The 23,940-nt window shown below is 46.6% G+C and overlaps 1 pseudogene; it reads right to left on the bottom strand.

The window, feature by feature from the left end:
* Positions 1 to 5,472: 5,472 nt before the first annotated feature.
* LOC146195715 (uncharacterized) lies at positions 5,473 to 20,412 on the bottom strand (annotated as a pseudogene).
* Positions 20,413 to 23,940: the final 3,528 nt, after the last annotated feature.

The following is a 23,940-nucleotide window of genomic DNA, read 5'->3' as shown; positions in this document are numbered from 1 at the left end:
AGGAACAAATGAACGAACCAACCAGCATGTTATTTTCTTTCGATAAAGCCACCGTTGTGTTCTCTGTGTATATGTAAGCAGGACTACATAACTTGGCGCGGCCTATTTTGGTGGCGAAATATTTAGAAACAATTCCACAGCTTTCAAGATACTTTCAAATGTTTCTCCAAATTTTATAGTTGTTGAATGAACTTTAAATTTTAATAAGCTACTTCTACGGCGCAAATTTGAGGTCTCTTCCATAAAGTTAGTAGTCGAAAAGATTTGAAAATCCTGCGGGACATAAAGGAACCAAGCGGAGGCCCCTTAACTTTCGATGAAAGGTATGCATTCTGAGTGCCTGTCCTGTAGAAGAAAACATCGGAGCTTACACAAATATTTCTTCACATTCTAGGGAACAAGTTTGACCCCGTGGACATAACGGTGTGAGTGAGAACCGGCAGCGATAGCGACATTGAAAAAGCACTGCAACCAAGAATGGACAAAAAATTGCAGCTCGATAATAGAGTGTGTCTCTCTTGCTCATCAGAAGATCCCAGTTCCAAATTAGAATGCCTCGCCCGCGCATTATAAGGTGGACACGAGCAGTGCCGCTTTTTTGCCAGAAGCGCGAACCTTCCAAATTCTTGGGATGCACAAAGAGAACAATGAGAGAAACTAACTGAAACTCAACCTAACAAGCTGATTAAGCGCATCGGAAACAAACAGGGTATGAAGGAATCTTATTTAAGAGGATTAATATAGTCATCAGTACTCCGCCGTACAGCTCTTCCTTAACCCATATTCACCCATTTCAGGAGAAACGAGAGGACTGTCTGATGAGATGTAGAAATCAGCATTCCCTGTTTCCCGATACACGGCTAATTAAAAAGTGCTCGAATCAGGTACTGACAACAGTTTTGTGGAAATGAAGGGCCCATGAAAAGCTACTTACGAAAGCTACGAAACGCGCTAAAGCAATAGGTATCCCATGAGTCTTCTACGCATTGCGAGCAGAGAAACCTGCAGATAGACCCAATCCGTCAGAAGAAACGTGCACCCCGAAAACCACTAAGAGAGAGGAAAAGCGAGGATAAGAGACCTGCGTGAGCATACTCGAATCTGAAGGAGACAACGCATTTCCGATGTCGTGCAATACCTTTCCAGTGATCCCTTTTCAATCGGCATAGTAGGTTGTTAACAGAGGTCATTATGCGATTCCTTGACAACGCCTATGTGTAAACGTGCAGAGGCTGTGATAGCCTTAGCTATCAGTGCCATAAAAGCAAAGATAATATTCAGCTACTACAAAACAGCGACTTGAAAAATTGGCAGTGAACCCTTTTGACCTATCGTTCATATGCTGATGGAACCTAACCCACCTGACCACCAAATTGCAATTATGAGCCCACCAGCGCACTCCTCGCATCCAAGCTACGAGGTTGTCCGCAACAATGTGCGAGGGTTCATCAGCCGGGCACTGGGTGAGCTGGACCTTGGCTCAGTCAGGGTTCGCTCGATTACATTGAATCAAATTCCGATATATTACCACGATAGTACGCAGAAGAATTTTTATTTTTTTCAGGTGAGGCACTGGGTGACATCGAGCAATTTACATAGAGGCAGCTTAAAAAGGCCTCATCGCTAATCCGTTATAAATATTTAGCTATATATATGTGCTCTATTTTCCCGTTTTTGTCTCCCCGTCATTTACTATGATCTTCATCAATAAGATAATACACACATGCTTGCGACTCCCCCAGTTTAAAGCCTAAAGCACAATGATCGATAGCAATTTCGACTGAGAGACTGGGATGTCCAGCTCGGACAGAGCGGGTCAATTGTTGACCGCTGACTGGGGTTTGGATGTCGCCGATAGTCAAGGACTGTTGCCCACCTTACGTGACCTAGGAAAAGCATCCCAGCGAGTTTAGTAAATTTTATTGAGCTGACGGAGATAAATATTTTCTTTCTGTTTCTCAAAAGTATATATAAACTGGATATTGCAATAAAAATAATAACAAAATTTGCAGCTCGTATAGTAGTAAATAATCCCCTCTCCGATCCAATCGTCGTGAACCGTGACAGTGAGCCTTGCCGGTACATGGCAGGGTTGTCCGCCCTCCTCAATTCGCTTTGTGCTTTGCACAGAGCTCATGCTGCAACCAATGCAGGATTGAAAATCAATGCATGGCTTCCCTCTTCCGGGCCAGTAAAAAAGATGAAAACAAATATATAAACGTCTTGGCCTCGTGATGTACCTTTTTAAGAACATAATGTACAAGCTACGTTTCTTGAATAGCTTTGGTTAATTTATTCCATCTGTTTCATTATAAAATGCTATGGGTTTTACGCCCAATCATTCTCACATATTTAGCCCCGCCGAGGTGGCGCAGTGGTTACGGCGCTCGACTACTATGCTCAAGGACGCGGGATCGAATCCCGGCCTCGGCGGCCGCTTTTCGATGGAGGCGAAAAACAAGGCGCCCGTGTGCTGTGCGATGTCAGTGCACGTTAAAGAACCCCAGGTGGTCGAAATTTCAGGAGTCCTCCACTACGGCGTCTCTCATAGCCTGAGTCGCTTTGGGACGTTAAACCCCACAAAACACAAACATTTTCACATGTTTAAGCATGTAGGCCCTGTACGCTGAACATACATGCTAAAATTCATCCTGACTTAGAATGCTAAAGTTGATAGTACTTTTCCTATCAATTGTTGTACGAATGATGCTACTTCGCGTTTATATATGCATCGAGTAAAATGGAACCCTTTATTCTTTATTTTTTATTCAAAAGGTACCCCGCATTGCCCGAAGGCGTTATAACAGGGGGGTTACAGACTGGCAGAAAATACATCTTCACTTGCAGAACCCACCTGCAGTTCGGAAAGCCAGTTCCACTGTTGCACTGTTTTAACAAAAAATGAATTTGCAAAAAGGTTCGTCCTGGTACGGTACTCTCTAATTTTGAGAGAGTGGTCATGTCGTTTCGAAATGTAAATTGGCTGTTTTAAATAACTTTCAAAATCAATCCCCGTTTTTCCGTAAATTAATAAGTACAGACATTTTAGCCTCAACTTTCTTCTACGGGAAGCGAGTTGTTCCCACTGCAATTCTTTCATTGCTGTACATTGCCATCCCTTCGCCCGTACCTCCCCAAGACGAACCTTGCTGCTCTATTATGATTTTTGATGGGTCGAACACAAGAGAGAAAAGCAGTTTTCTTGAGGTTTGGCTGCGAACACCTTAAACTTCGCTGTATAGAATTTAGTGCCCTACCGGCTTTGGTAACCTCATGGTCGACATGAGCATTCCAGGAGCAGTCATTTGACCGTATAACACCTAAATATCTTCGAATAAACAGCACCAGTCTGATATTTTGTCATGCTCTACGAACTATGGCTGCACGCTGATTCATGGCACACGTGCCGCCTGAGCTCTCAGTAATGCGGATCTACATCGCTATTGTTGTGAGCTCTTTAACTTGGGATCATTCACACCAGAAATAGCTGACGTTTAAAACGTCACAGCATGCCATAGGGGGACTCTAGAAAAAATGCAAAAATTATATAAAACAAGATCACGAGGATGAAGTCACACCGCGGAACTGGCGAATTTATAAAAGGATATATGTGGCCTGCCAACTGTATCCTGTTTCTTTCGTGGCAGATATGCTCTCTGCAGTTGGTTCTACGACATTTTTCTATTTTTCTTAAACGTTTTTCTAGTCGTATTTCCTTTATGACGTCAACCTGTTAACTTTAGCATTACTTTTGCAGTTATCTTGGAACGTTTTTACAAGGGAAGCTGTCTCGACGCACCCTTTATTGGTAGTTTTCCAATCGCGAGGGGAAATGTCAGTCCCAAAAGGACTGCTTTCACCGTTTAAAAGGCCATTTTCATACAGTGAAAGAATTGTTAGATTATAATAGCTGCACTTTCAAGGTACTGTCATAGGACACTTTGTTGTACGTCAGTATGACTTACTGTAGCACGCATTAAAGAAGCACGCATTAAAAGAAGAACCGGTGTGGTTATACATAAGGAATGGGCGCTTTGTGGTTAGCTAAATCCCTCAGCTTCACAGATATACGAAAGAAATTAATCACCTTCAAATTAAGCCTTCCGCTGTCGATGTAGCAACTAAATGAAAGAAAATGTGCCACTAACTAAAGTGGTGTGAATTATACGTTGATGTTTGAGTCTAGACAGACATCTAGAACATTCGGAGATGCGTAGCAAGATCCGTCTCTCGGACCCTATAGGGTGGAAAACTTGTCCAGCTAACTGCTTCCAGTCACAACGCTAGTTAGCATATGCAGTGCTGGAGGCGGTGTTAGTTCCAAAAAAGAGCAAGATTTGACTTTTAGGACGTTTTCGGCCTGTGTACATTAAATTTGTATAGTTGAATTTACACCTGAACTGGAATTTTAGCTGGCTGAAATCATCATGCTGTTACATGGCGCAAAGTGTTTCTGAATCCATGTTCCCTCTCGATGTGTGCGAATACTGGCTCTTTTCTCTGGAATGGTTGTACCGCTGTCTATACTTCGACACATTCGTATTCTAGCGACACTACTGAGTGTCACCAGCGAATGAAAGAGTGGAGGAATAAAAGACTTGAGCTACCAAATGGCCCGCGAAGTGGAAGAGAAAGAAAAGAGGCAAGGAGAGACACAGTGCAGTGGTATTTTTGCAGGAGATGGAGATGACGACGACGAAGCCGAAAACGTTACAGGTGAGGAAGAATGAAGTAGGCATATAAAAAAGAAGTGGCGACATGGCCAGGGGTGCAATGTTTCAAAACGCCAAGAAGGCGAATAGAATATGAGGGATTAAAATTCTAAGCACACACTCTCCTGCACAGCCGTCGGTTGCAGCTAGTTTTCGATAATGAGGGCTTCAAGTCAGGCGTGGTCTCCACGGACGTACCCTCTGACACTGTGCATCACAACGCGGACCCCGATTTCGGAACACGGGGCCTGTGTAAACGCCTCCAGGACGCCGACACAGCATGCTGCTACCGCTACCAACGTTACTCTGTCACAAGTTCCCGGACACCAGATCGCCGATTTAGAGCTAAGGCCAGGTAGCAGCATCTATGAGAAGTAATTTCTCCTCTTGGACCTCTCAAAGCCACCTATACTGGCTCATGGTCAGGGGGGCTGAGTGACATAGGCTGGACAGGGCCGCCGTTCGGCTCATGTGAAGGAGCGCTTCAGCACAATCCGTATATAGAGCGCTCATCTCTTTTTTTTTAGGCTACACGTGCAGTATTCTCTCTAAATTCAGGCATTAAATCATAGCAGAGAACCATGTGTTTTCTACAGGCATCTGTGGTTTGCTCATTTATTTGTCGAAGTTTGCAGCTTCCGATCTTACTCTTGTTGTCCGGATCAGACACCTTTTCATTCAATCGTCGAATGAAATTTTTGAGGAGAATGGTTGTGCTGCACCACAACACATATTTCAGCCCTATCTCATTCGTGTGTCCCTATTCACTGACGTCGAAGTATGAAAACTCTTCATCACTGAGCAGTTGCAGTGCGAGTTCGCTAGCCACTTGGCGCTGGCTTTGGACCTTTAGAAATTCTGCTCGCTTGGACAACTTTTCCACCTTGTGGTGAGCCGCAGCATTCCCAGCTGGCATTGCTGGGTAACCCGGCCCTCCACTGTCAATTGCTTTGACAAGACTGTGCATGGGATTGTCAGGCGAAACTGCGACAGTCTTCTCAATTGTCAAGAGCTCATTGCATTTGGCGATTTCAACCTCTTCATAGCGATGTGCACCGAGGAACAGCCACATAAGCAATGACTGGAATGGCATCCTTACTTTTTGACAGCGCCTGTTCGGTCACAACAATGTTCAATTTTCCGCTTGGCACGGCTGCTTTCATTTGAAGCTCTTCCCAATTTTGATTTTTCTCGTTGTTGATTGCAGATACCGCGCTCATTTATGGAAGTATGCTCAGTAATCGCAACTTATTCTCACATTCATAGATTTGCCTTGCAGACAAATGATATTGCGAACCAGTCAGTCGTCGGTAGCATCCAAAGCGGTCTTCTAGAAGGTCCGTCTGGAACTTCCCAAGAAGCACGAAGGACATCTTGAGCTCCTCAAAGCAGTCTCTTGCAATTTCAATAAATGCTTGAGTCGTCTGGATCAAAGCGCCATGAGTTTCATCAGACAACTTACAGGCGTCGGGACTCCTTTCCTGCCATTCCTGCAACCAGTCTAAGAAATCGCTCAGAAAGGAAAGCCTCGATTCGAATGGAGAAGGGTATACAGTGGTTTTTGATATTCCTCCTTTAGTCTCAGTCCTTTGAAATGCGTTTTGACGTTGACAACGTTCCGCCATTTTACCATTATACCGAGTAATACCGACGGTCAGCGTTGTAATAAGAACGAGGGGTGGGAAAGCTACGACTGTGGCAATTACGTGAAGTGTGGCCGGCTCGACAGCAAATAAAACAGATTGGCCTGTCGTCTCAGGTGCGCCACTTTGCAAGATTGTGACTAACGTAGCGACGTGGGGGACCTTGGCTAGTGGTTGCAGCAGCCACTACAGGAACGTTAGGATGCGATGGTGACGAGGGCGCTACGGGGTTGGAGGAAAGACCGACGTTGGCAAGTTCCTGGCAGACAACAGTTTGTATCACGGCCACGGTGTCAGGCCGTGGAGATGGGAGTGGTACAGGAGCTAAGGACTCGAGTTCTCGCTGGACGATCCGAGTCATGGTTGTGGAATGAGAAGGCTGTTGCAGAGGAAGCAGATCATCGTAGGATGATGTAGCTGCTTTGTTCGGAAGGCGCTCAAAGCGATGTACGAGGCGTTGTTTAGCCTGCTCGAATCTTCGGCAGACTTGAAGCTCCTACTCGACGGTAGAGCAATCCATGCAGAAGAGGATCCTGAACGCATCATCTGCGGTGCCCTTGAGGATGTGCTCTACCTTTTCACTTTTCAGCATGGAGCTGTTCGCCTTACGACACAACGCGACCACGTCCTGAATGTAGGCAAGGTAGGACTCCGTGGTGGATTGAGCGCGAGACAAACGGTTAGCTTTGGCTGCAAAAGTACCGTCCAATAGGCTTCCCGAACAAGTCGTGAAGCTTTTGCTTGAAAATTTCCCAAGTCACCAGCTGATTCTCGTGATTTTAGAACCACGTGCGAACGGTTCCCGCCAAATAGAAAATGAGATTCGCCAGCATGATGGTCGCGTTCAACTGGTTGTTCCTGCTGCAGTGCTCGTATTCATCCAGCCAATCGTCAACATCTGTCTTTTCTTCGCCATTAAAGATGAGAAGGAGGCGGATTTTTGTGAAGACGAGTGACGGAGCCGATGTTGCTGCTGTGGTAGGAGCTACCTCAGAGGTCATAGTGGCCGCTGTTGACGCTGCGATCCCAGGTAGGTGGTGGGCACTGCACAAATCCAGCTTTTGGCTGCTTGAATGGATTTATCTGTGCACACGGGGTTCTTTAGTCACCTCCACCAAGATGACACGTGGCAAGGTTAGTCCACGAAGGTTAGTCTAAGATAACATAGTACACAGAACACAGAAGCACAGTCGCGTCAACCTTCTTTTAGCACTAACCGTTGCTACCACTTTATCTTCTTGTGTGTCTCTGTTACTGATCGTTGTCTTCTTCAACGTCCAGCAACGCAGGGTATGTATGTCACAATATCTATGAACCTGGCGGTTTCTTTGTGGTATTTTAGGTTGGGCTTAGCTCCAATCACTCGGTTCGTTCGGTCCGGAATCGCTGAATATCGGCAAAGCAAGTTTAACATTCTGTTTCTCAATGTCTGTTGGAGAAACAACGTTCCTGAACAGAGCGTAGCCGTACAGAAGTAACTGCTCACTCTCTAAAATATATGTGTCTTTGATGGTCTTGAAAAACGCATAATGAAATAGCTTTCAAATCGCAAAGCTTGTCTGCTTCGTCCTCATTCTTGGCAGCGATAATTGACTCCGCGAGCGCTTTCTCAAGGCCAGCGGCGTCTAAGCGCATTCGCTTGTTCTCTGGGTTCTCTCGTATAGTCCCTTCTCTGGACAGGTAGCTTAGGCAATCGGGGAATACCGTCGGTATGGCCTCAAGTTGAAGCCGCAAACGCGAGAGCAACGCGGTCACTGTGCGGCCGGTGGCTTGGTCAATACAGTTTGCTTGTCGAACGATGTATTCGGCTTTAAAGTGACGTTCGCAGACCGGTATCGCTAAAGAGGAAAGTATATAACAGTTGCATCTTACCTGTACTCACCTATTGGGCTTAAACTTGGAGGCTAACCAAGAGGGTTCTACTTAAGTTCAGGACAACCCAGATGGCTATGGAACGAAAAATGGTAGGGGTAACATTATGAGATAGGAAGCGTGCAGAGTGGGTCAGAGAAATAACTCAAGTTACCGACATTCAAGTGGAAATTAAGCAGAAGAACTAAGCATGGGCAGGACATGTAGTGCGAAGAGAGGATAACCGATGGTGGCTTAGGGTAACAAACTGAATTCCAAGGGAAGGAAAGCGTAGCAGGGGACGGCAGAAAGTTAGATGGGCGGATGAGGTTAAGAAGTTCGCAGGGGTCTAGTGGATGCAGCTAGCACAGAACCGGGTTAAGTGGAGAAATATGGGAGAGGCCTTCGCCCTGCAGTGGGTATAGTCAGGCTGATGATGATGAAATATACCCTAAAATAAGTACGGCTACTTGACATCGCGAGCTATGCCTGACGCATTTATTTTTTACGCGCCACAAAGAAGTTGTAAGCAAAAATTGCAGCCCCAAGGGTAGAAGCAACTTGCTGGGAAAAAGTAAGTAGCAAAATGTCTCACCCTGGAGTTTACAGACACGACCAGGTTTTCGCGTGGAATTGCACGTATCAAGGCTTTCTTTGCTCCGTCGGCTTTAGGGAACGAGAAGACGTGCATTTTGGAGCCTGTCTTGTAGTTGCCATTGCACGCGGCACACAACACTTCCCAGGCATTTCGCAGTTGGTTCTGTTTCTGCACAGCCCTGTTCGGAACACATAACACGCGATAAACACCGATGTCAGTCACCATTACCGTTCACGCGTAGAAATAAAGATTCGAGCAAGAAACTACGCTTTTCAGCGACCTCGGGCGCGTCCAAGCATGCCACTACAGCCGCCACCGCGCCGAAGACGACTGCCCCAAAACGATGACGTATGTTCACGTGGCCCCGGAAGCTGCCCAGCCTGGAAGAATTTCCTCTAGTTGGCGTTAGATATCTCCATAGGATGCACCGTGCTCGAGATGATATGCTGACCACCCGATGTTTGAATAGGACTTCTTGAGTATATCTTTTTGTGTTAAGTGCTGAGAACATTAGTGTGATAGGACTGCGTTATCTGTCGCTTTATTTTCTTTTATGTCTGGCGTTTTCGTTGTTTGTAGTTTTCTTTTTGTCTTGAATAAAGTGTGGTGCTTTACGTTCCCCCTTCCAAGCTGTCTCTCTGCTCCATAAGCTTGCCCACACGCAGAACGCTTACAATCCTACAGCGTGAGTTCTTTGCGACTATTTTGAGCCACCTGACAAGATTCTATTTTTGATCCATTTGTCGCGAATAACTGTTTGATGGTATGTTAATTTTTAAGCCAAGATCAATTTCAAGAATATTTTAGTGCTTACGTTGAAATTAGGGTTATTAAGGATTATTCGCTGGCTAGGTATTCGGGCGATGTAAAAACGAGTATAGAGAAAATAGCTCATTTTAAATCAGCCAAAAGACGAGACAGAGGACATAAGAAAGCAAGACGAGGCTGGACTAACAACTGAATATTTATTGAAGGAAAGAAAACAACGAATATCCGTTTTGAAATGCGCGCGCACAACCCAACCGGTGAAATAGCAGGAAAAGAAGAAAATTCAGAGTTGTGGCCTAACTATCGATTTTTCTTACAGAGCGAATTCCTTCATTGTCTTGTTCTCTTCTTTCCTGTGTCTCGTGTTGTGGCTGGTTTAAAATAAACCGTTACCAACTCGTCCAGTCGTCAACCTTGTTGAATTTTATTAGACAAAATAGCACAAGCTCGTTAAGGGGACACTGCAGCACGTTTTGCAAAAATCGGCCTTTCAGCAGAAACCGACAGCGTTTCATGCTGAAAAATCTAATATTAGATTGAATCCATGCAAAAAAAAACGCAGAAATAGCCTTTTTCCAACACAAAATACGTAGCCCGCGCGACAGGGATAGACAGCCGGGGTCGCGGCACTGCCTGTGATTGTCCAAGTCGTCACGTGACGACAATTTGAGGATCGAAGAAGCTGCCGATGCCGCTCCGTTGGAGCGCTGTGTGCTAATCGCAGCTCTCTGCGACTTTGTGAATGTCATTATGGCATGCCATTTTCTCACCAATGGCCTTCGGAATTTTCACCGCATGTATCCGTACCAGATGCGTCCACAAACAATTCAGCACTTGCGTTGTGGTAAGCGCAGGCTTTGGATGAAATCATGTTGTGGTAAAGAGTAAGGCATTTTGAAAAGTAGTGTATGTCATTATTATCAGAATCTAAATGCCGCTCAGCGAGACCTCCTCGCGCATACTCCTGGGAAGGAAGGGCAGCGAGCGATGACTAGCCGACTACGTCAATCTAAGGGCTCCTTCCCAGCCAGAAAACCATTGTTGTGCAAAAGGGCTCAAAGAATGGTGTAGCAAATTCTGTTTTGAGTGCAATGCTTTATATCTTGGGAAAACGAAAAAAATTTATGGTAAGAGTGAAGCAGTACACAGCTACCACCAGAAAAATCAAGTGTAAGCGGATCACTGTTGCCGAGCTCTGTGATGCACGCAAGGTATGAAACCTCTTGGGCTTGAAATCAAGTCAAACACGCGCAAAATACAGCTTGAGTCATTACATTCAGCACGCTTATAGGACTTCTCCGTTTTGTCCTACACAGACAATATAGGATTAGTGAATAGACTGCTGTCGTATGGGGAAAGCCAAGCTGCAGCTCCACCGCACCAATATACATTTACGAGAAAACCATGCTCTGAAATGTTTTCTTACAAGGGCCTCGTCGGTTTCATTTTAATTTCATTTGCATCCCGAAACAGGACAGAGCTATGTAAAATGACGAGGTAGCAATTTTTTTTGCAAAATTACGAGGCGAGTTATGAACAACATCTGCTATTACTTGCTTGGACGCATCAAATGAAACCTCTCAGTGCGCTCCATACTTGAATGCGCCCATTCTCAGCTGAGTGTTACACGCCTTATATTCTAATAACGCTCGTGTAGGTGTCCCACCAACCTAATAGGCACGTGCCATGCATAAAAGGATCTCGCAAAGCAGTCACAAATTAGCTACGATGCAACTGTGGGCTCTGCCTAATCATTTGCTCGTTAATTCGCAAAGGTTCATCAGCGCGTGCGGCTGATGAGTTGTCTGATGTTTAGCAAAGAAATCACTGCGCATAAGTTTGCGCAAAAAAAAAACGAGACGCGCAATTCAACCAAATGCCGATTCTGCCTGCTCGTCCCACCGCGAAACTGCACTACTTGAACAGATTGCAATCAGAGCGAAAAGCGATTGTTCACACACGAATCAGACCTGAATATTAAGAAAGTAATGGAACAACAGTCAGAAGTACAATCCTTACCTACTTTTTCTTCTTTCAATACCCGCAGTTCTAGAGAATGGTGACTGGAACGACCCTATTCTGCGAAGAAATAGACGGAACCACGCCATGGTTCAGCTATGCCTTTTTGGCAAAGCCCTACAGAAATCGCATTAGTAACAAACTGCACGTATCCATAAAAACGAATATGCTTCGAGTATAATGTTTTCTTTAGTCGGCTTGAATTTACCTCTTTCCAGCATCGTCCCACTGCGCCGCGAGCGTTTGACACAGCAAGAAATGATGGAAGACAACCTCGTAGCGGCCACAGCTTCTCGTGCATCCAAACACCACGAGAGCATTGCTGTATCGGGCACACAACACAAAGCTGACATGTTTAGTATGTCGACAACGCCCGCAAGACAAGAAACAGCGCACACCGAACGCTTCCTCTGGTGACTTTGAATGCCTCAGGGTCCGCAAAGTGATGTCACAAGAGACGTAGAAGCGAGATTTCTCTTTCTGCTTTTATCCTCTGTAGCAGTTGCGAGAGGGGGGAGAGAGTTGAATTGCTCGTTTTCAGTCGGCGATTGGGCAGGTCTAATCTGCTTCAGAAATATACCCTGCTGAGATTACCTGCTTTAGAAATATCAAGTATTAACACATTTCATGACAACCGCAGTGTCCCTTTAAGATGCCCGCGAGACAGAGGAACGCCAGGAGGAGGAAAGTCAGGTAGCAAGTGAAAATGAAAAGGAGGAACGCCGAGTAGCCCGTTCCAAACGCAAGGTTAAAGAGCTTTCTCCTGAAAGAGAGGCTCAAGAATGCGAAAGTCAGTGGCTAAAAACAGTGAGTTGCAGTTAGCGAACAGCAGGGTCCGTAAAACGAAACGCACTCGATGGCTTCAGTTGGGTAGTCTTAGGGTGCGCTTATAGGTTGCCCGAAAACACTAATGGCCCCGTTTCATGAGAAGACAGATGACAGATATTTACCTCCATCGTTTTGAGATGCTAGTGCTAGGACAGGTTTGGTCGTAGAGCAGGTTGACTGCTGCTCTGAGCATGTGTCTGGTGGCAGAGGCCCTTGGCGTCTTTGGATGAAGGCAGCCCCTCTGCGTCGTTGGAGTAAGACAGGTAAAAAACAGATTTTTTTATTATAATTGTTTCAGTGCACTGGAGACGGGTTTGGTGAAAAGGCTTCGCCTACAAACCCTGAGGACGCCATGGTTGCAAATCAGTTCGTATGTCGTCTTTAAAATTTTAATCATTGGATAAGACAACAAGAAGGTTAAGAACCGCGATACTAATAAACAGTTTTTTCAGCACGTTGCAGCTTTAAGCTTTAAGTATTTTTCAAAGAGCACAAAATGATGCCATGAAGAAAAACTGCTGACTATGCTAATCAGTTCATAGAGGCGCAGCAGTTAAGAACTTAGTCAAGATGAAAGATGGAACGCTGAAACAAGATTCTCATGTGTCTCGATACAGAGCCCCTAGTGAGGTCTCCAGAAGCGCACAACGGACATTTCTTGTGTAGTCGTGTAAGAATGCACAGTGGTCAACGGTCTGTTAGGCTGTGTTCGCGAAAAGGGCCCCCCAGTTTGCCAAAACGGCAACAGAAAGGAACTCGACACCATTGAGTGTAAACTTCGACCACGGGAAAGAGATGCTTGCGCTCCTCACCCGGAAAGAAAGCTGGTGGAGTCGCATGAGAGTACACGCGATTGTCGCTTCAAAGCCGTGACGCGCACAAGTGAGTATCGATGGTTGTCTTATAACGAACATACACTTACGGTGGAGGATGAAATTCATGGTAGGTATACCTTTGTGCTGCGATATAGCGGTGATTGTATGGCTTTATTGAGAGTAGACTCTTTTACGTGATCCAGAATTCAGTTGAGCAAGACGTCAGCGTGGTATTGGTCAACAGCGCTGGGCGTCGAATTCCAGAAGTAAGGAGCGTGGTGTCGACCACATACTAATAAGCGTGGTTAATCGCGAAGTTTGTAGAAAATGCGTTGTATGAAAATTAATGGAAATATTGGTGGGAACGACGTGCTGGCGATCCCGAACTAAATTAAATGATGACATTGCGTACGGGAGACAATGATGCTCATCATGTCAGTGATGATGCTTAGTTTTATGATCAAGACGATGCATCAGATGAAACACTTCGCCGGAACGAGAGAGGGAACGCAGGCGCTCTCTGCGGCTATGGACACCTCATCGGCAGCACCCAGACCTAAAATAAGTTAAAGTTGAATGAGGAAATATTATAACAATTTTATTACTTCTCAGGTCCCTACACAATAACTAAGAACCCTGCCAGGTTGGCGCAGTGGTTACGGCGCTCGACTACTGTTCCCGAGGTCGCGAAATGGAATCCCGGCCTCGGCGGCCGCTTTTCGATGGAGGCGAAAAGCATGGCGCCCGTGTTCTGTGCGATGTCAGTGCACGTTAAAGAGCCCCAGGTGGTCGAATTTCTGGAGTCCTACACACAGCGTCTCTCATTGCCTGACTCATTTCGGGATGTTAAACCCCACAAACCACAAAGGACCAGTCTCTTTTGGACTGTTTCAACAAGGCGGTGACTCGCTGAGAAGAAAGGTAAGCAAAACGATACACTCGTTCCGGCTTCAAGCAGACCAACTATATGGGCGGTGTTTCTTTAACACAACAAGAGAAATCACCTAATTAATGACTGTATAATATCTGACACAAGGGGTCTCACGCGTAGATTATAACTCAATTTTAGCTGGACGCTAGAGTGTCAACAGCATATGAAAGACAACAGAATGTTCCTTTTGGCCGAGAATTCAAAGCGAGATGAAAAGATGTGTGAAATCATGCAGCACTACTCCTGACACAATATAAAGGCGCAAAGATGGGTCCAGTACTTTCAAATACAGTGCCCATGATCTACCGACCATTTTATTGAGTAGCTGTGGATGTTACTGGAACTATAATATCGGCGTCCAGAAAAGGAAATCGTTACATACTCACTCTGGTGGGTGTGACAATGAGGCTTCATGAAGCAGTGCATGTGAATAGGATTGATATTGCTAGGTGGCAGAAAATAAGATTTCAGAATTGTGTTTTTCAACCAGCCGCGCTCTATACTTCATGGCTCAAAATTGTTCTGAATGCACATTCCAATTAATATGTGAGAACGCTGCTATTTTCTGTGGAATTATTGTACCACGTCGGTTCTCTCGCACATCCGCATTCTGCCCGTTTGCAACATTACTGAGTTGGCATCTAGCCTTATTGCACATTTCTTTAATTCCCAATTGTCGGGTCACCTCCAAAAACTTAGCTGAGTACAAATTATCTAGTCTATGGCAATAGCCATCAGTACCGCGCAGGACATTACATATCTGCACAGTATGAACCGTGATCCGCAGAAACACCATGAATGGCTAGGGTGGCAAAAAATATGTTTCACCGCGTGACGGCAGGACCCTACTGAAAAACCAAAAGTTCTACGGGGCAATAACCTCATAAAATCTCATTTAATCGCATAGAGTCTCACACGGTGCGCATCATTATCATAAAATATCGTACATAATTTATGATAATGTACAAGAAACTAGGAGGACTTGTGCAATTATAGGCGACTTGTACGTGATTTCTTATGTGAATTGAGTGAGATTGTGTGAGAAGATGTAAGGTTATTGCCCCTTACAGTTTTTTCAGTAGGGGAGTGCTTCTGTTCCCTGTCTCGAGTTAGCTGCGGCTTTCTTCTTTCCTTCAGAGTAAAGCTTACCTTTCTTAAGTTAACAGTCGATTTAAAGATGACATGTATTCTAAGTAAACAAGCCCTGTTTCTTAATTATAGCCTTCAGGTAAGCATAACGGACATCATACGAACCACTGCTTACCTTGTCATAGAAATATGTCACCATTCATCATATCCGTAAAGGGCGACCAATGCGATACGGCGAAACAAGTATTTTTTTCCTTAGTGAAGTAAAAGTCCGTTATGTTACGCGTCGGCTTTTAACTCAACTGTAACTGAAAACTAAGCTTAATAAGCGGAATTTAGGTGTGGATATTGTATTCGATATTATTGTTACTTTGCCAACGCCTTGGACCAAAGGTGTGCCTTGACCCTTGGAGGTTAACGATCGAGAAGATAGCTTTTGATAAACCCAATCAGCCGTTCTTCAGTTCATTTCTGTACCTGGGCTTCTATTTTGTTGTACGATTTGAATGGTTCGCGACATTACTCACCCATAAAAAAAAATCATAGCCTCGATGCTTACAACACCGACAGAGAAAGGTAAACGAAATGGGGGAATATAAAGTAACTATAGCCCTTCAGCGCGCGTAATAAGGCTTTAGGCACACAACGTAGACGACTTCTCGACGCGCCCGGCGCCGCTGAGATGTGGTCGTGCCGTCGAGGGTGACTTCATAGCTAAGCTGTCTGATACGTCGAATGATTTTGAATAGGCCGAAGTACCACCGCAAGGCCTTTTCACTGACTCGGCAACGGCGTATCGGCATCCAAATCCAAACTTGATTAACTGTTTTGTACCCTGCGTCACGTCGTCGTAAGTTGTATCGTCAGGTGTCGGTGCGTTATTGGTCTATGATGCGCAGCCGGGCGAGCCGTCTTGCTTTCTCTGCATGCTGCAGGTAGGCGGCTAGGTGTAGGTTGTCTCCTGTCAGCCACGAAAACATCGCGTCGAGCGTTGTTATGGGCTCCATACCATACGCAAGCTCGAACAGGATCGCTCTGGCTGTCTCCTGGACAGCCGTGTAATACGCGAAGATCAGGCAGGGCAGCGTTGTATCTTAGGTCTCGTGCTCAGAATCTATGTTCATGGCGACCATGTCTGCGATCATTTTGTTGAGGCACTCCGTAAGTCGGTTGGTCTGAGGATGGTACTCTGTTGTACATCGGTGGCATGTATAACTGTAGGTCAAGATGGCTTGCATAAGCTCCGCAGTAAATGGTGTTCCCCTGTCCATGAGAAGTACTTCTGGAGCGCCGTGATGCAAGAAAATTTGTTCGACAAAAACCTTGGCGACTTATGCAACGGTCCCATTGGAGAGTGCTTTTGCACCGGCATAGCGGGTGAGGTAGTCAGTGTACGACCTGCAGATGAATTCGGAAAATGGCCGAGTACATCCATCCCAATTTGTCGAAAGGGTTTGGTCAAGGGTAGTAATGGGTTCAGTAGCCCAGCTGGTCTGATCGAGGGCGTCTTGCGTCGCTGGCGCTTAAGGCACGTTTTCACGTAATGGGCAACGTCGGTAGGTAACTGTGGCCAGTAATACCTCTCTTTGATCCGATACAACGTGCATGCCATCCCGAGGTGCCCTTCTGTCGGTTCATCGTGGAACGCCTCGGAGTTCTTTGGGCACGACAATAATGTATGTGGTCTTGTTCAGCATAGAGTTCTTCACGAGGACCTCGTTGCTCAGCGCGAAGAATGACAACTGACGTCTGAACATATCAGGAGGGGAAGTGATCTTTCTTTCTCAGTAGTCCGCCTGGTCATTCAACTCAGTCTGAGCGCTGCTGTTGAGCGAAACTGCTGGCGCTTCTTGCTCTCAAGAAGGCGTCTTCGTCATCGTCTTTTAGGGCATGTCCACATGAGCCCGGGGCATACTGCATGTGAATACTTGCGACCAGACCTACAGACCACTGAGTTGTCCAATTCTCAGTGTCGTAGGCTCCATCTAGCAAGGCGGCCGGAGGGGTCTTTCAAATTGGCGAGCCAGCAGAGTCATGATGATTGCTTATTAATTTGAACGGTCGGCTGTATAGGTACGGCCGGCACTTTGAAGTGCCCGGAAGATTGCAAGGCACTTCTTTTCGGCAGTCGAATAATTGGCATCGGCTTTCGAGAGGGGCCTGCTGGCGTAGGCAAATACTTTTTACGGTCCGGAATTCTAAACATAAAGGCGGCCAGGCCCACACTGCTCGCGTCGGTGTGTATCTCAGCTGCGGCGCTCTCATCAATGTGACCTAACACAGGAGGAGTCTGCAGGCAGTGTTCCTCGAAGCTTCCGCTTGGATGCATCCAATTAATATGGCACACCTGCCTTTTAAGCTCCGTCAAGGGTTCGGGGAGGCACGAAAAGCCCTTGACAACACGTTGGTAATACGCTCATGGTCGAGGAATCGGCGTGCAGCTTCTTGTCACTTGGCTTTGGTAATTGTTTGGTTGCAGCTTTTTTTTGTTGGTCGTGACGAACCCGCTCTTTGCTGACGATATGACCCAGAAAAATTTCTGGCGAAGCGTCACTTCTCTGCTTTCAACGTTGAACTTGATAAATTGATTGCGTCAAGCACTGTTAGAAGCCTTTTCAGATGTTCTTCAAGGTTCGAAGAGAAGATCACAAAGTTGTCTAAGTAAACCAGACAAATTTGCCAATTCAAGCGGGCCAGTACGGCATCTTTACTCGCTGGAATGTCGCTGGTGCGGATCAGAGGTCTAATGCGCCTACCTTAAATTCAAAAAGGCCTTCTGGCGTAATAACGCAGTCTTCTCTCGTTTTCGTTCGTTAACCTCAATTTGCTAATACCAGCTCTTCAGGTCCATTAACGATAAATGCTTAACGTTAAGAGATGATCCAGTATGTTGTCGATGCGGGTGAAGCGGTTAAACATCCTTCTTCGTGATGCTATTCAAGCGGCGGTAATCAATGCAATCATGTTAGGTCGGCGGATGAGGTCAAGAAGTTCGCAGGGGTCAAGTGGATGCAGCTAGCACAGAACCGGGTTAAGTGGAGAAAAAATTTGGAGGACGCTTAAGCTTTGCCTCCAAGAGTGGAACGCGATAGCGTTATTGCACCTCGTTCGCACCGCCCACTAAAGAACTCGGTGTCACGCGATGCGCCATGAAGGCGGACGCGATCATGGGGCTGATGCCTTGATGGGATCGTCCTCTATCTCGCTTGGGAGCACCACGCAGAAGCATGATTCCTCGGAAGCAGCTCGGCACACATCGCAGGGGACGCTTTCTCAGCAGAAGCGCTACGGCGCAGCGATCACGTCAGAGGCGTCCGGCATCAGACGCTGCACCTAGCAATCGCGCTGTGAGCGGAAAGAAGAGCCGCGTCGCCTAAACACCACTGTTCGTGTGACGCACGCTGGATGTTGGAAGGGGAGAGAGCGAGAAAACTTATTAAACGCAAGGGTATTGGGGCATCCTCGCACCGGTACCCGCGCGGCCCGAAGGGGAGAAGCGGGTGAGCGAAGATAGTGATCTAAAGAAGGAAAGACGCTTGATTCTACAACCCGTGAGGGTGCACGGCGAAACGTCAGGGGCGAGTGGCGTGCCACGTGTCGGGGCAGCGTCGCACATTGCGAGGAGGGGTTCTTCTGTGTTTGCCGCAAGATGGCTCTGCATGTGCGCAGAGCGCAGAAGAAATGTAGCGGAAACGTACTTCGCTACTCGTGTAACTGCGACTTCTGTAAGTAACATGCTCATAATTACCGATATACACCGCAGTATAACGTTCTACGGCACGTTTCTAAGGCAACACCGCATTCACTGGAAGCGCTTTTGTACCGCTTTCAAGCATCGAGTCAAAACATGGATGGAAGAAAAGGGCCTTTTCATACCTTGGGGCTCAAACTGTCTACTATGTAGGAAACCTGAAACAGTTGAGCACGTGTCCCTGGATTGTTGGGATGTGGTGTTTTACTGGGAGTCTCTGGTTCGATTCCCACCCAGCCCATCTTGGAAGTTGCTTTTTATTTATGAAGTGCATGCGGGGATTTATCACTCACGGCCAACGCCGCCGACGCCGACGACACCGGCTTTTCTGCGACACGAGCTCCTTAACGCTACCGCGTTAATATCGAAGAGGCGTTCGCCCTGCAGTGGGTATATTCAGGCTGATGATGATGATGGTCGAATCAATGCACGAACGACGTGTTCCATCATTTTTGTCACCAGGACGACAGGTGCTGACCAGGGACTCTGAAATGGCTGGATTACTGTCGCACGAACAATTTTATCGACTTGCTCTACGATGGCTTGGCGTTCTCACGGCGATATTCGATAGGGGCTTTGAAGAGATCCGGCGTATTCGTCAATGATAATGCGATGATTTGCCAATAGAGTTTGTTTACCTTCGACGCCGATGAAAAGAACTCGCCGTAACTTTTAAGAAGACAGCGAAACTTATCTCGTCTGCACCGGTGTAATGCTGGGCTGACGTCGAACGTCGGCAGATTTCCTTGGCTGGGTACATCGCCAGCGGCCTAGTCGGGTAGGACGAAGACATTTCGAGTGACCGCTATAGTGCTTCGAGAAAAGCAATCGACTACGGCGCTCGATCGGGGCGGCATGGTCAATTCTTTGTCCAGGACGTTCAGAGGGGCAGATTGCATCGAAGGGGCCGTAGCAGGTACGGCGTTGTCCGTCGAAAAATTGATGAGCTTTATTCGAAAGTCGCTGATCGTTTGCTGTTTACTGAGAAAATTCATAGACAGGATAATGCCTCAAGAGCAAATCTTTAGTACCACTATGCTCGTAGGATAAATAAGTACCTCTAATCGCTCTCACTATTGCGGTGCATCTCCTGGAAGACGTAATAACATTACCATCAGCGGTTTGCTTTAGCGTGCTGTCCCAAGGAGTCCTAACATTCTTGAGCTGGATGGCGAACGCTGCACTGGTCACATAATAGTCAGCTCCGGTGTCCACTAAAGCGGTGGCCATGCGAATGTCGACAGGAACGTCTGGGTAACTTGTTCGCGTCCTCATATTGGACGTTGGTTTTGGTGTTCGATCTCTGTTGCGTCTTATGCTGAGGTCGCAACCGGGGTACGCCGTCGTCTCTTCGCTGGGCTGCGGTGTCAGCTTGGAGTCTGGTCGAGTCGTCGTGGTTGCTGTCATCGTGCGTAGCAGTGATGTGAACGCTCCAGCGTCGTCTCTAGTCGTCGTTGGCGGAAGATCTTCGTTAGTTCGCCGTGTAGAAACTCAATCGTCAAGGGTTGCTTTTTTTAGTTTCTCCTATGGTGGCAAGGGTACCTTTGTCGCTCGCAGTTGTGGCGGTGCGACGCAAATAGTGACCGGTACGGCAATGGAGAACGGCATCGGTGGCTTGACGACGCGTACTATGTCCTCAGCAGGTACTAGTTGATTCTCTACAGTCGTTCGCCAGGACGGGGTCGGGGGGGGGGGGGGCGCCGATGGCGAAGCCGCGCATGCCGATGCGTCTCTATGGGCCGTAGCGCAGAATATGGCTGGGCTCACCGTAGTAAAACCACAGTGGGTGGTTGTTTCCATTCCTCCAGGCATCGCATATCCTTGTTGGCGTCGAGGGCAGGCTTGGAGGGTCGCCTCGGGGTGCAGGACGGCGTAATGTAGCAGCATAGTTCAGTGCTGCTGCTTCTTGTTTGGAGCCGTCAGAACCGTCGCTTTAGGAACGCCCAATGCTTATTGAACGTTCTTGCGAAGGAAGTCCGTAAGTGACGCAACCTACTTTGCAATGACGATGGGAGGAGTCGGCGCCGCTCTTGTCGAACGATCTCACGGATAATGTCACGGAGGTTGTCCACTTGTAGCTGCGGCGTCGCCGTTGTTTGCAGAGAACACTTGAAGAGGCCGGATGTAATGTCGATTCAGGACGTCTAGGGTCCTTTTTAATGAGGATGCTTCTCTTTCGAATTCGGCCACTGTTTGAGATGGGTTTCTCACGAGGCACGCGAAAAGAGATTCTTCGACGCCTCCCAATAAAAAAATTTACTTTCTTTCCCGCAGTCATTCTTGGTCTGCACAGCGAAATATCCGCTTCATTTCTGCTACGTAAATGAGAACTGACTCATTAGGGAGACAAATTCTGGACTGACGGTGTGACTGGCCTTTTTTTCTGATAGTGCTAGTAAAAACATTAAGCAGCTTTGTCTTGAAAGTGGCCCAAGGCTTCAAAAGAGCGTCGAGATTTTAAACTATATTCGGGCGAACCCACAAAGAGCAAAGTACACTAGATTGAGCATCGTTTTGTCATTGCAGGCGTTTTACGTTTACACGCGTTCGAACAGTTTGACCCACTCTTCCGCATCCTCGTCTGGTCGTCCTTGGAAGCAGGGGGGCTCACGAGGCTGAAAGAAAAGCACTGATGGTTTCTGTTCGGCAGGTGCAAACTTCGGGGATGCGTCACGGTGTTGGGATTCGGCCCCTCCACCAAACGTCACGTGGTGGAGACAATGTCGTCGGCAAGAACTAAGGAGACTTGAGCTCTTTATTGGGCAGACTTGCACCCGCAAAAGAACTAAGCAATCGGCGGCAGTCGCAATCGCGCTCAGGCGTCGTCGATCTACGAATGCCTTTCGCGGTCGTCACCGCTAAATATATAAACAGTGAAGAAATACCTAGATAAAGCCGCAAACGGTGACTAGCATAACCTGCAGCATAGAAGAAACCCACTAGAGTGGCTATAATCTTCGAGGTACATATCGACACCTCTTGCGCGAAAAAGGAAATGATAAAGCGTCTTCTCGGGACAACGAGCATGAATAAACAAAGAATTCAGAATCGATCCGCACGCTACATTCACAGTGACTAGGCCGCATGCCAGCTGCTGTTGGAAAAGAACATTTGAACTGTTCGCGTTAATACTGCAGAGCGTTAGCAATTGGCTAGCGACGAAGCGCTAGCGTAGAATCTTTGCAATGGCAAAATGGTAACAATATATACCGATGACGCGTACAGTATTAGCGATGGCATGGTGTCCCTGTGTGACCATTTGTTCGGTCGGCACGGCGCTCCGAAGGTCGCGCCCATTACGGTTTCGAAGACACACGGTCGTCGGGCCCGATCCCTCACACATGCTGTGTCTCAGCTCGACTAGTATTTGCGTGCTGCATGTCGTACCAGATCGTTTACTAAAATTCCGAACCTCTGCACCAAACGGGTGGGCCGCAATTTTTACAGCAATAATGGTTCTAAGTGTCCCAATCTTGCCACCCATCCAGCTGGCATACATATATAGGAATGACATTGTAGGAGATAAATACTGGTGTGGCGCCCACGTGGCGCGAAAGGAAAACTTGTGGTGTTGTCACACCTATATCAATATAGTGTTGAGAAACCTCTTCGTTTTACTCGGTTGCCACGCTATGTGATAACTTCGCATCTAGGCGGCAGACCATCATGGTGGCCATTGTGTGATCACGTTATGTACATGGTGGTGAGCCACTTCGGCTTACATAGGGCGGTGATGACGCCACATTGACCGATTCACCAAGTGGTTACTTGCGAATGGTGTCATACCTATGGTGGCGGCTGCCTTTACCAGCATGGTGGCGCACCTTGGTCACCACCTTATCTTAGATGAGGGTGGTCATATGAGGTTACGATGAAGAAAAAATAGACTGCAATGCTGCGGCAATCGATCACATACTCGGCCGCCGTCTTGAATCTATGACGGAAGCGAAATATACAAGCGCAAGTAGTGAGAGTGAAAAGAAAGGGAATGAGGAGAGCTGTGATACTGAGCATAGAGTTGGTGAATTAACACATGTGCCTCAAAAGATCATTGGAAAAATTTGTACAATATCAAGAAGCCACAAATATGCCGCACAGAAAAGCTGGAGCATATTGTATTTTGGTATCCAATACAAAACATAACACACGATGCACATTCAACGTTGAAGAAGAAACCGTACCTGCAGATATACTGAATGACATTTGCATATACACATATAGTATAGTAAACAATCTTGGATGAGAACAGGAAAAGACAGAAATACCACTGTCGTTCCCTGCCTAACTGCCGATCTCCATAGCCACACCTTAGGCTTCTACAAGTCAAGACTTTGCGGTCTCTAATTTCAATCAGTTGTAGCTCAACAAGTTTCTTTGAGTTTTTGTTTTCTTTGATTCATTCCACTACGACAGTTGAAATTTGTTTTCAGAAAAAGAAATAAACAACATTTAAATATCTTATCTTGCGGTTGGCAGCTCAGCTACGTCGTGCGTGAAGAAAGGAACATGTGTCAAGAACACAAAACGTCACCAGCAAAAGCCCTAAACAAGGACGTACGTCGTTAAAGCTCAATTTACTGCTCTGTGCTGCTTCGGTCATTCTTATCAGCAAAATGCAAAGGAGTTTAAGTGCGCTGTTAGTAATTTGCCTGATGACTTCACAAGTCTCGAAGTCGGCTTTTGCTATCTATGCATTCCTAAAACTCTCAATGACGAGACTATTTTTTTCTCTTTTGTATAGTCTTTGTGCCTTTTCCTTTTTTAAGAGCCATTTATTCTACGCTCGCAATATGGTTGTGACTGTATTCTTTCTCTGCAATCAAAATGCAGTCAAAGCAAAACGCGCCATGTCTGCCGGAACTACAGTTGCCGTATTTTGCCGCCAACATATGTGTCATTGCAGCTGCTAGACATAGTTGCCCTTCTGATTTTTCG

Source organism: Amblyomma maculatum, chromosome 3, assembly GCF_055883805.1.
Source record: "Amblyomma maculatum isolate TAMU_Amacu chromosome 3, ASM5588380v1, whole genome shotgun sequence".
In the NCBI taxonomy this organism is placed as follows: Eukaryota; Metazoa; Arthropoda; class Arachnida; order Ixodida; family Ixodidae; genus Amblyomma; species Amblyomma maculatum.
Note: the sequence above shows the minus strand (reverse complement) of the source record. Positions and strands in the feature narration are given on the sequence as shown.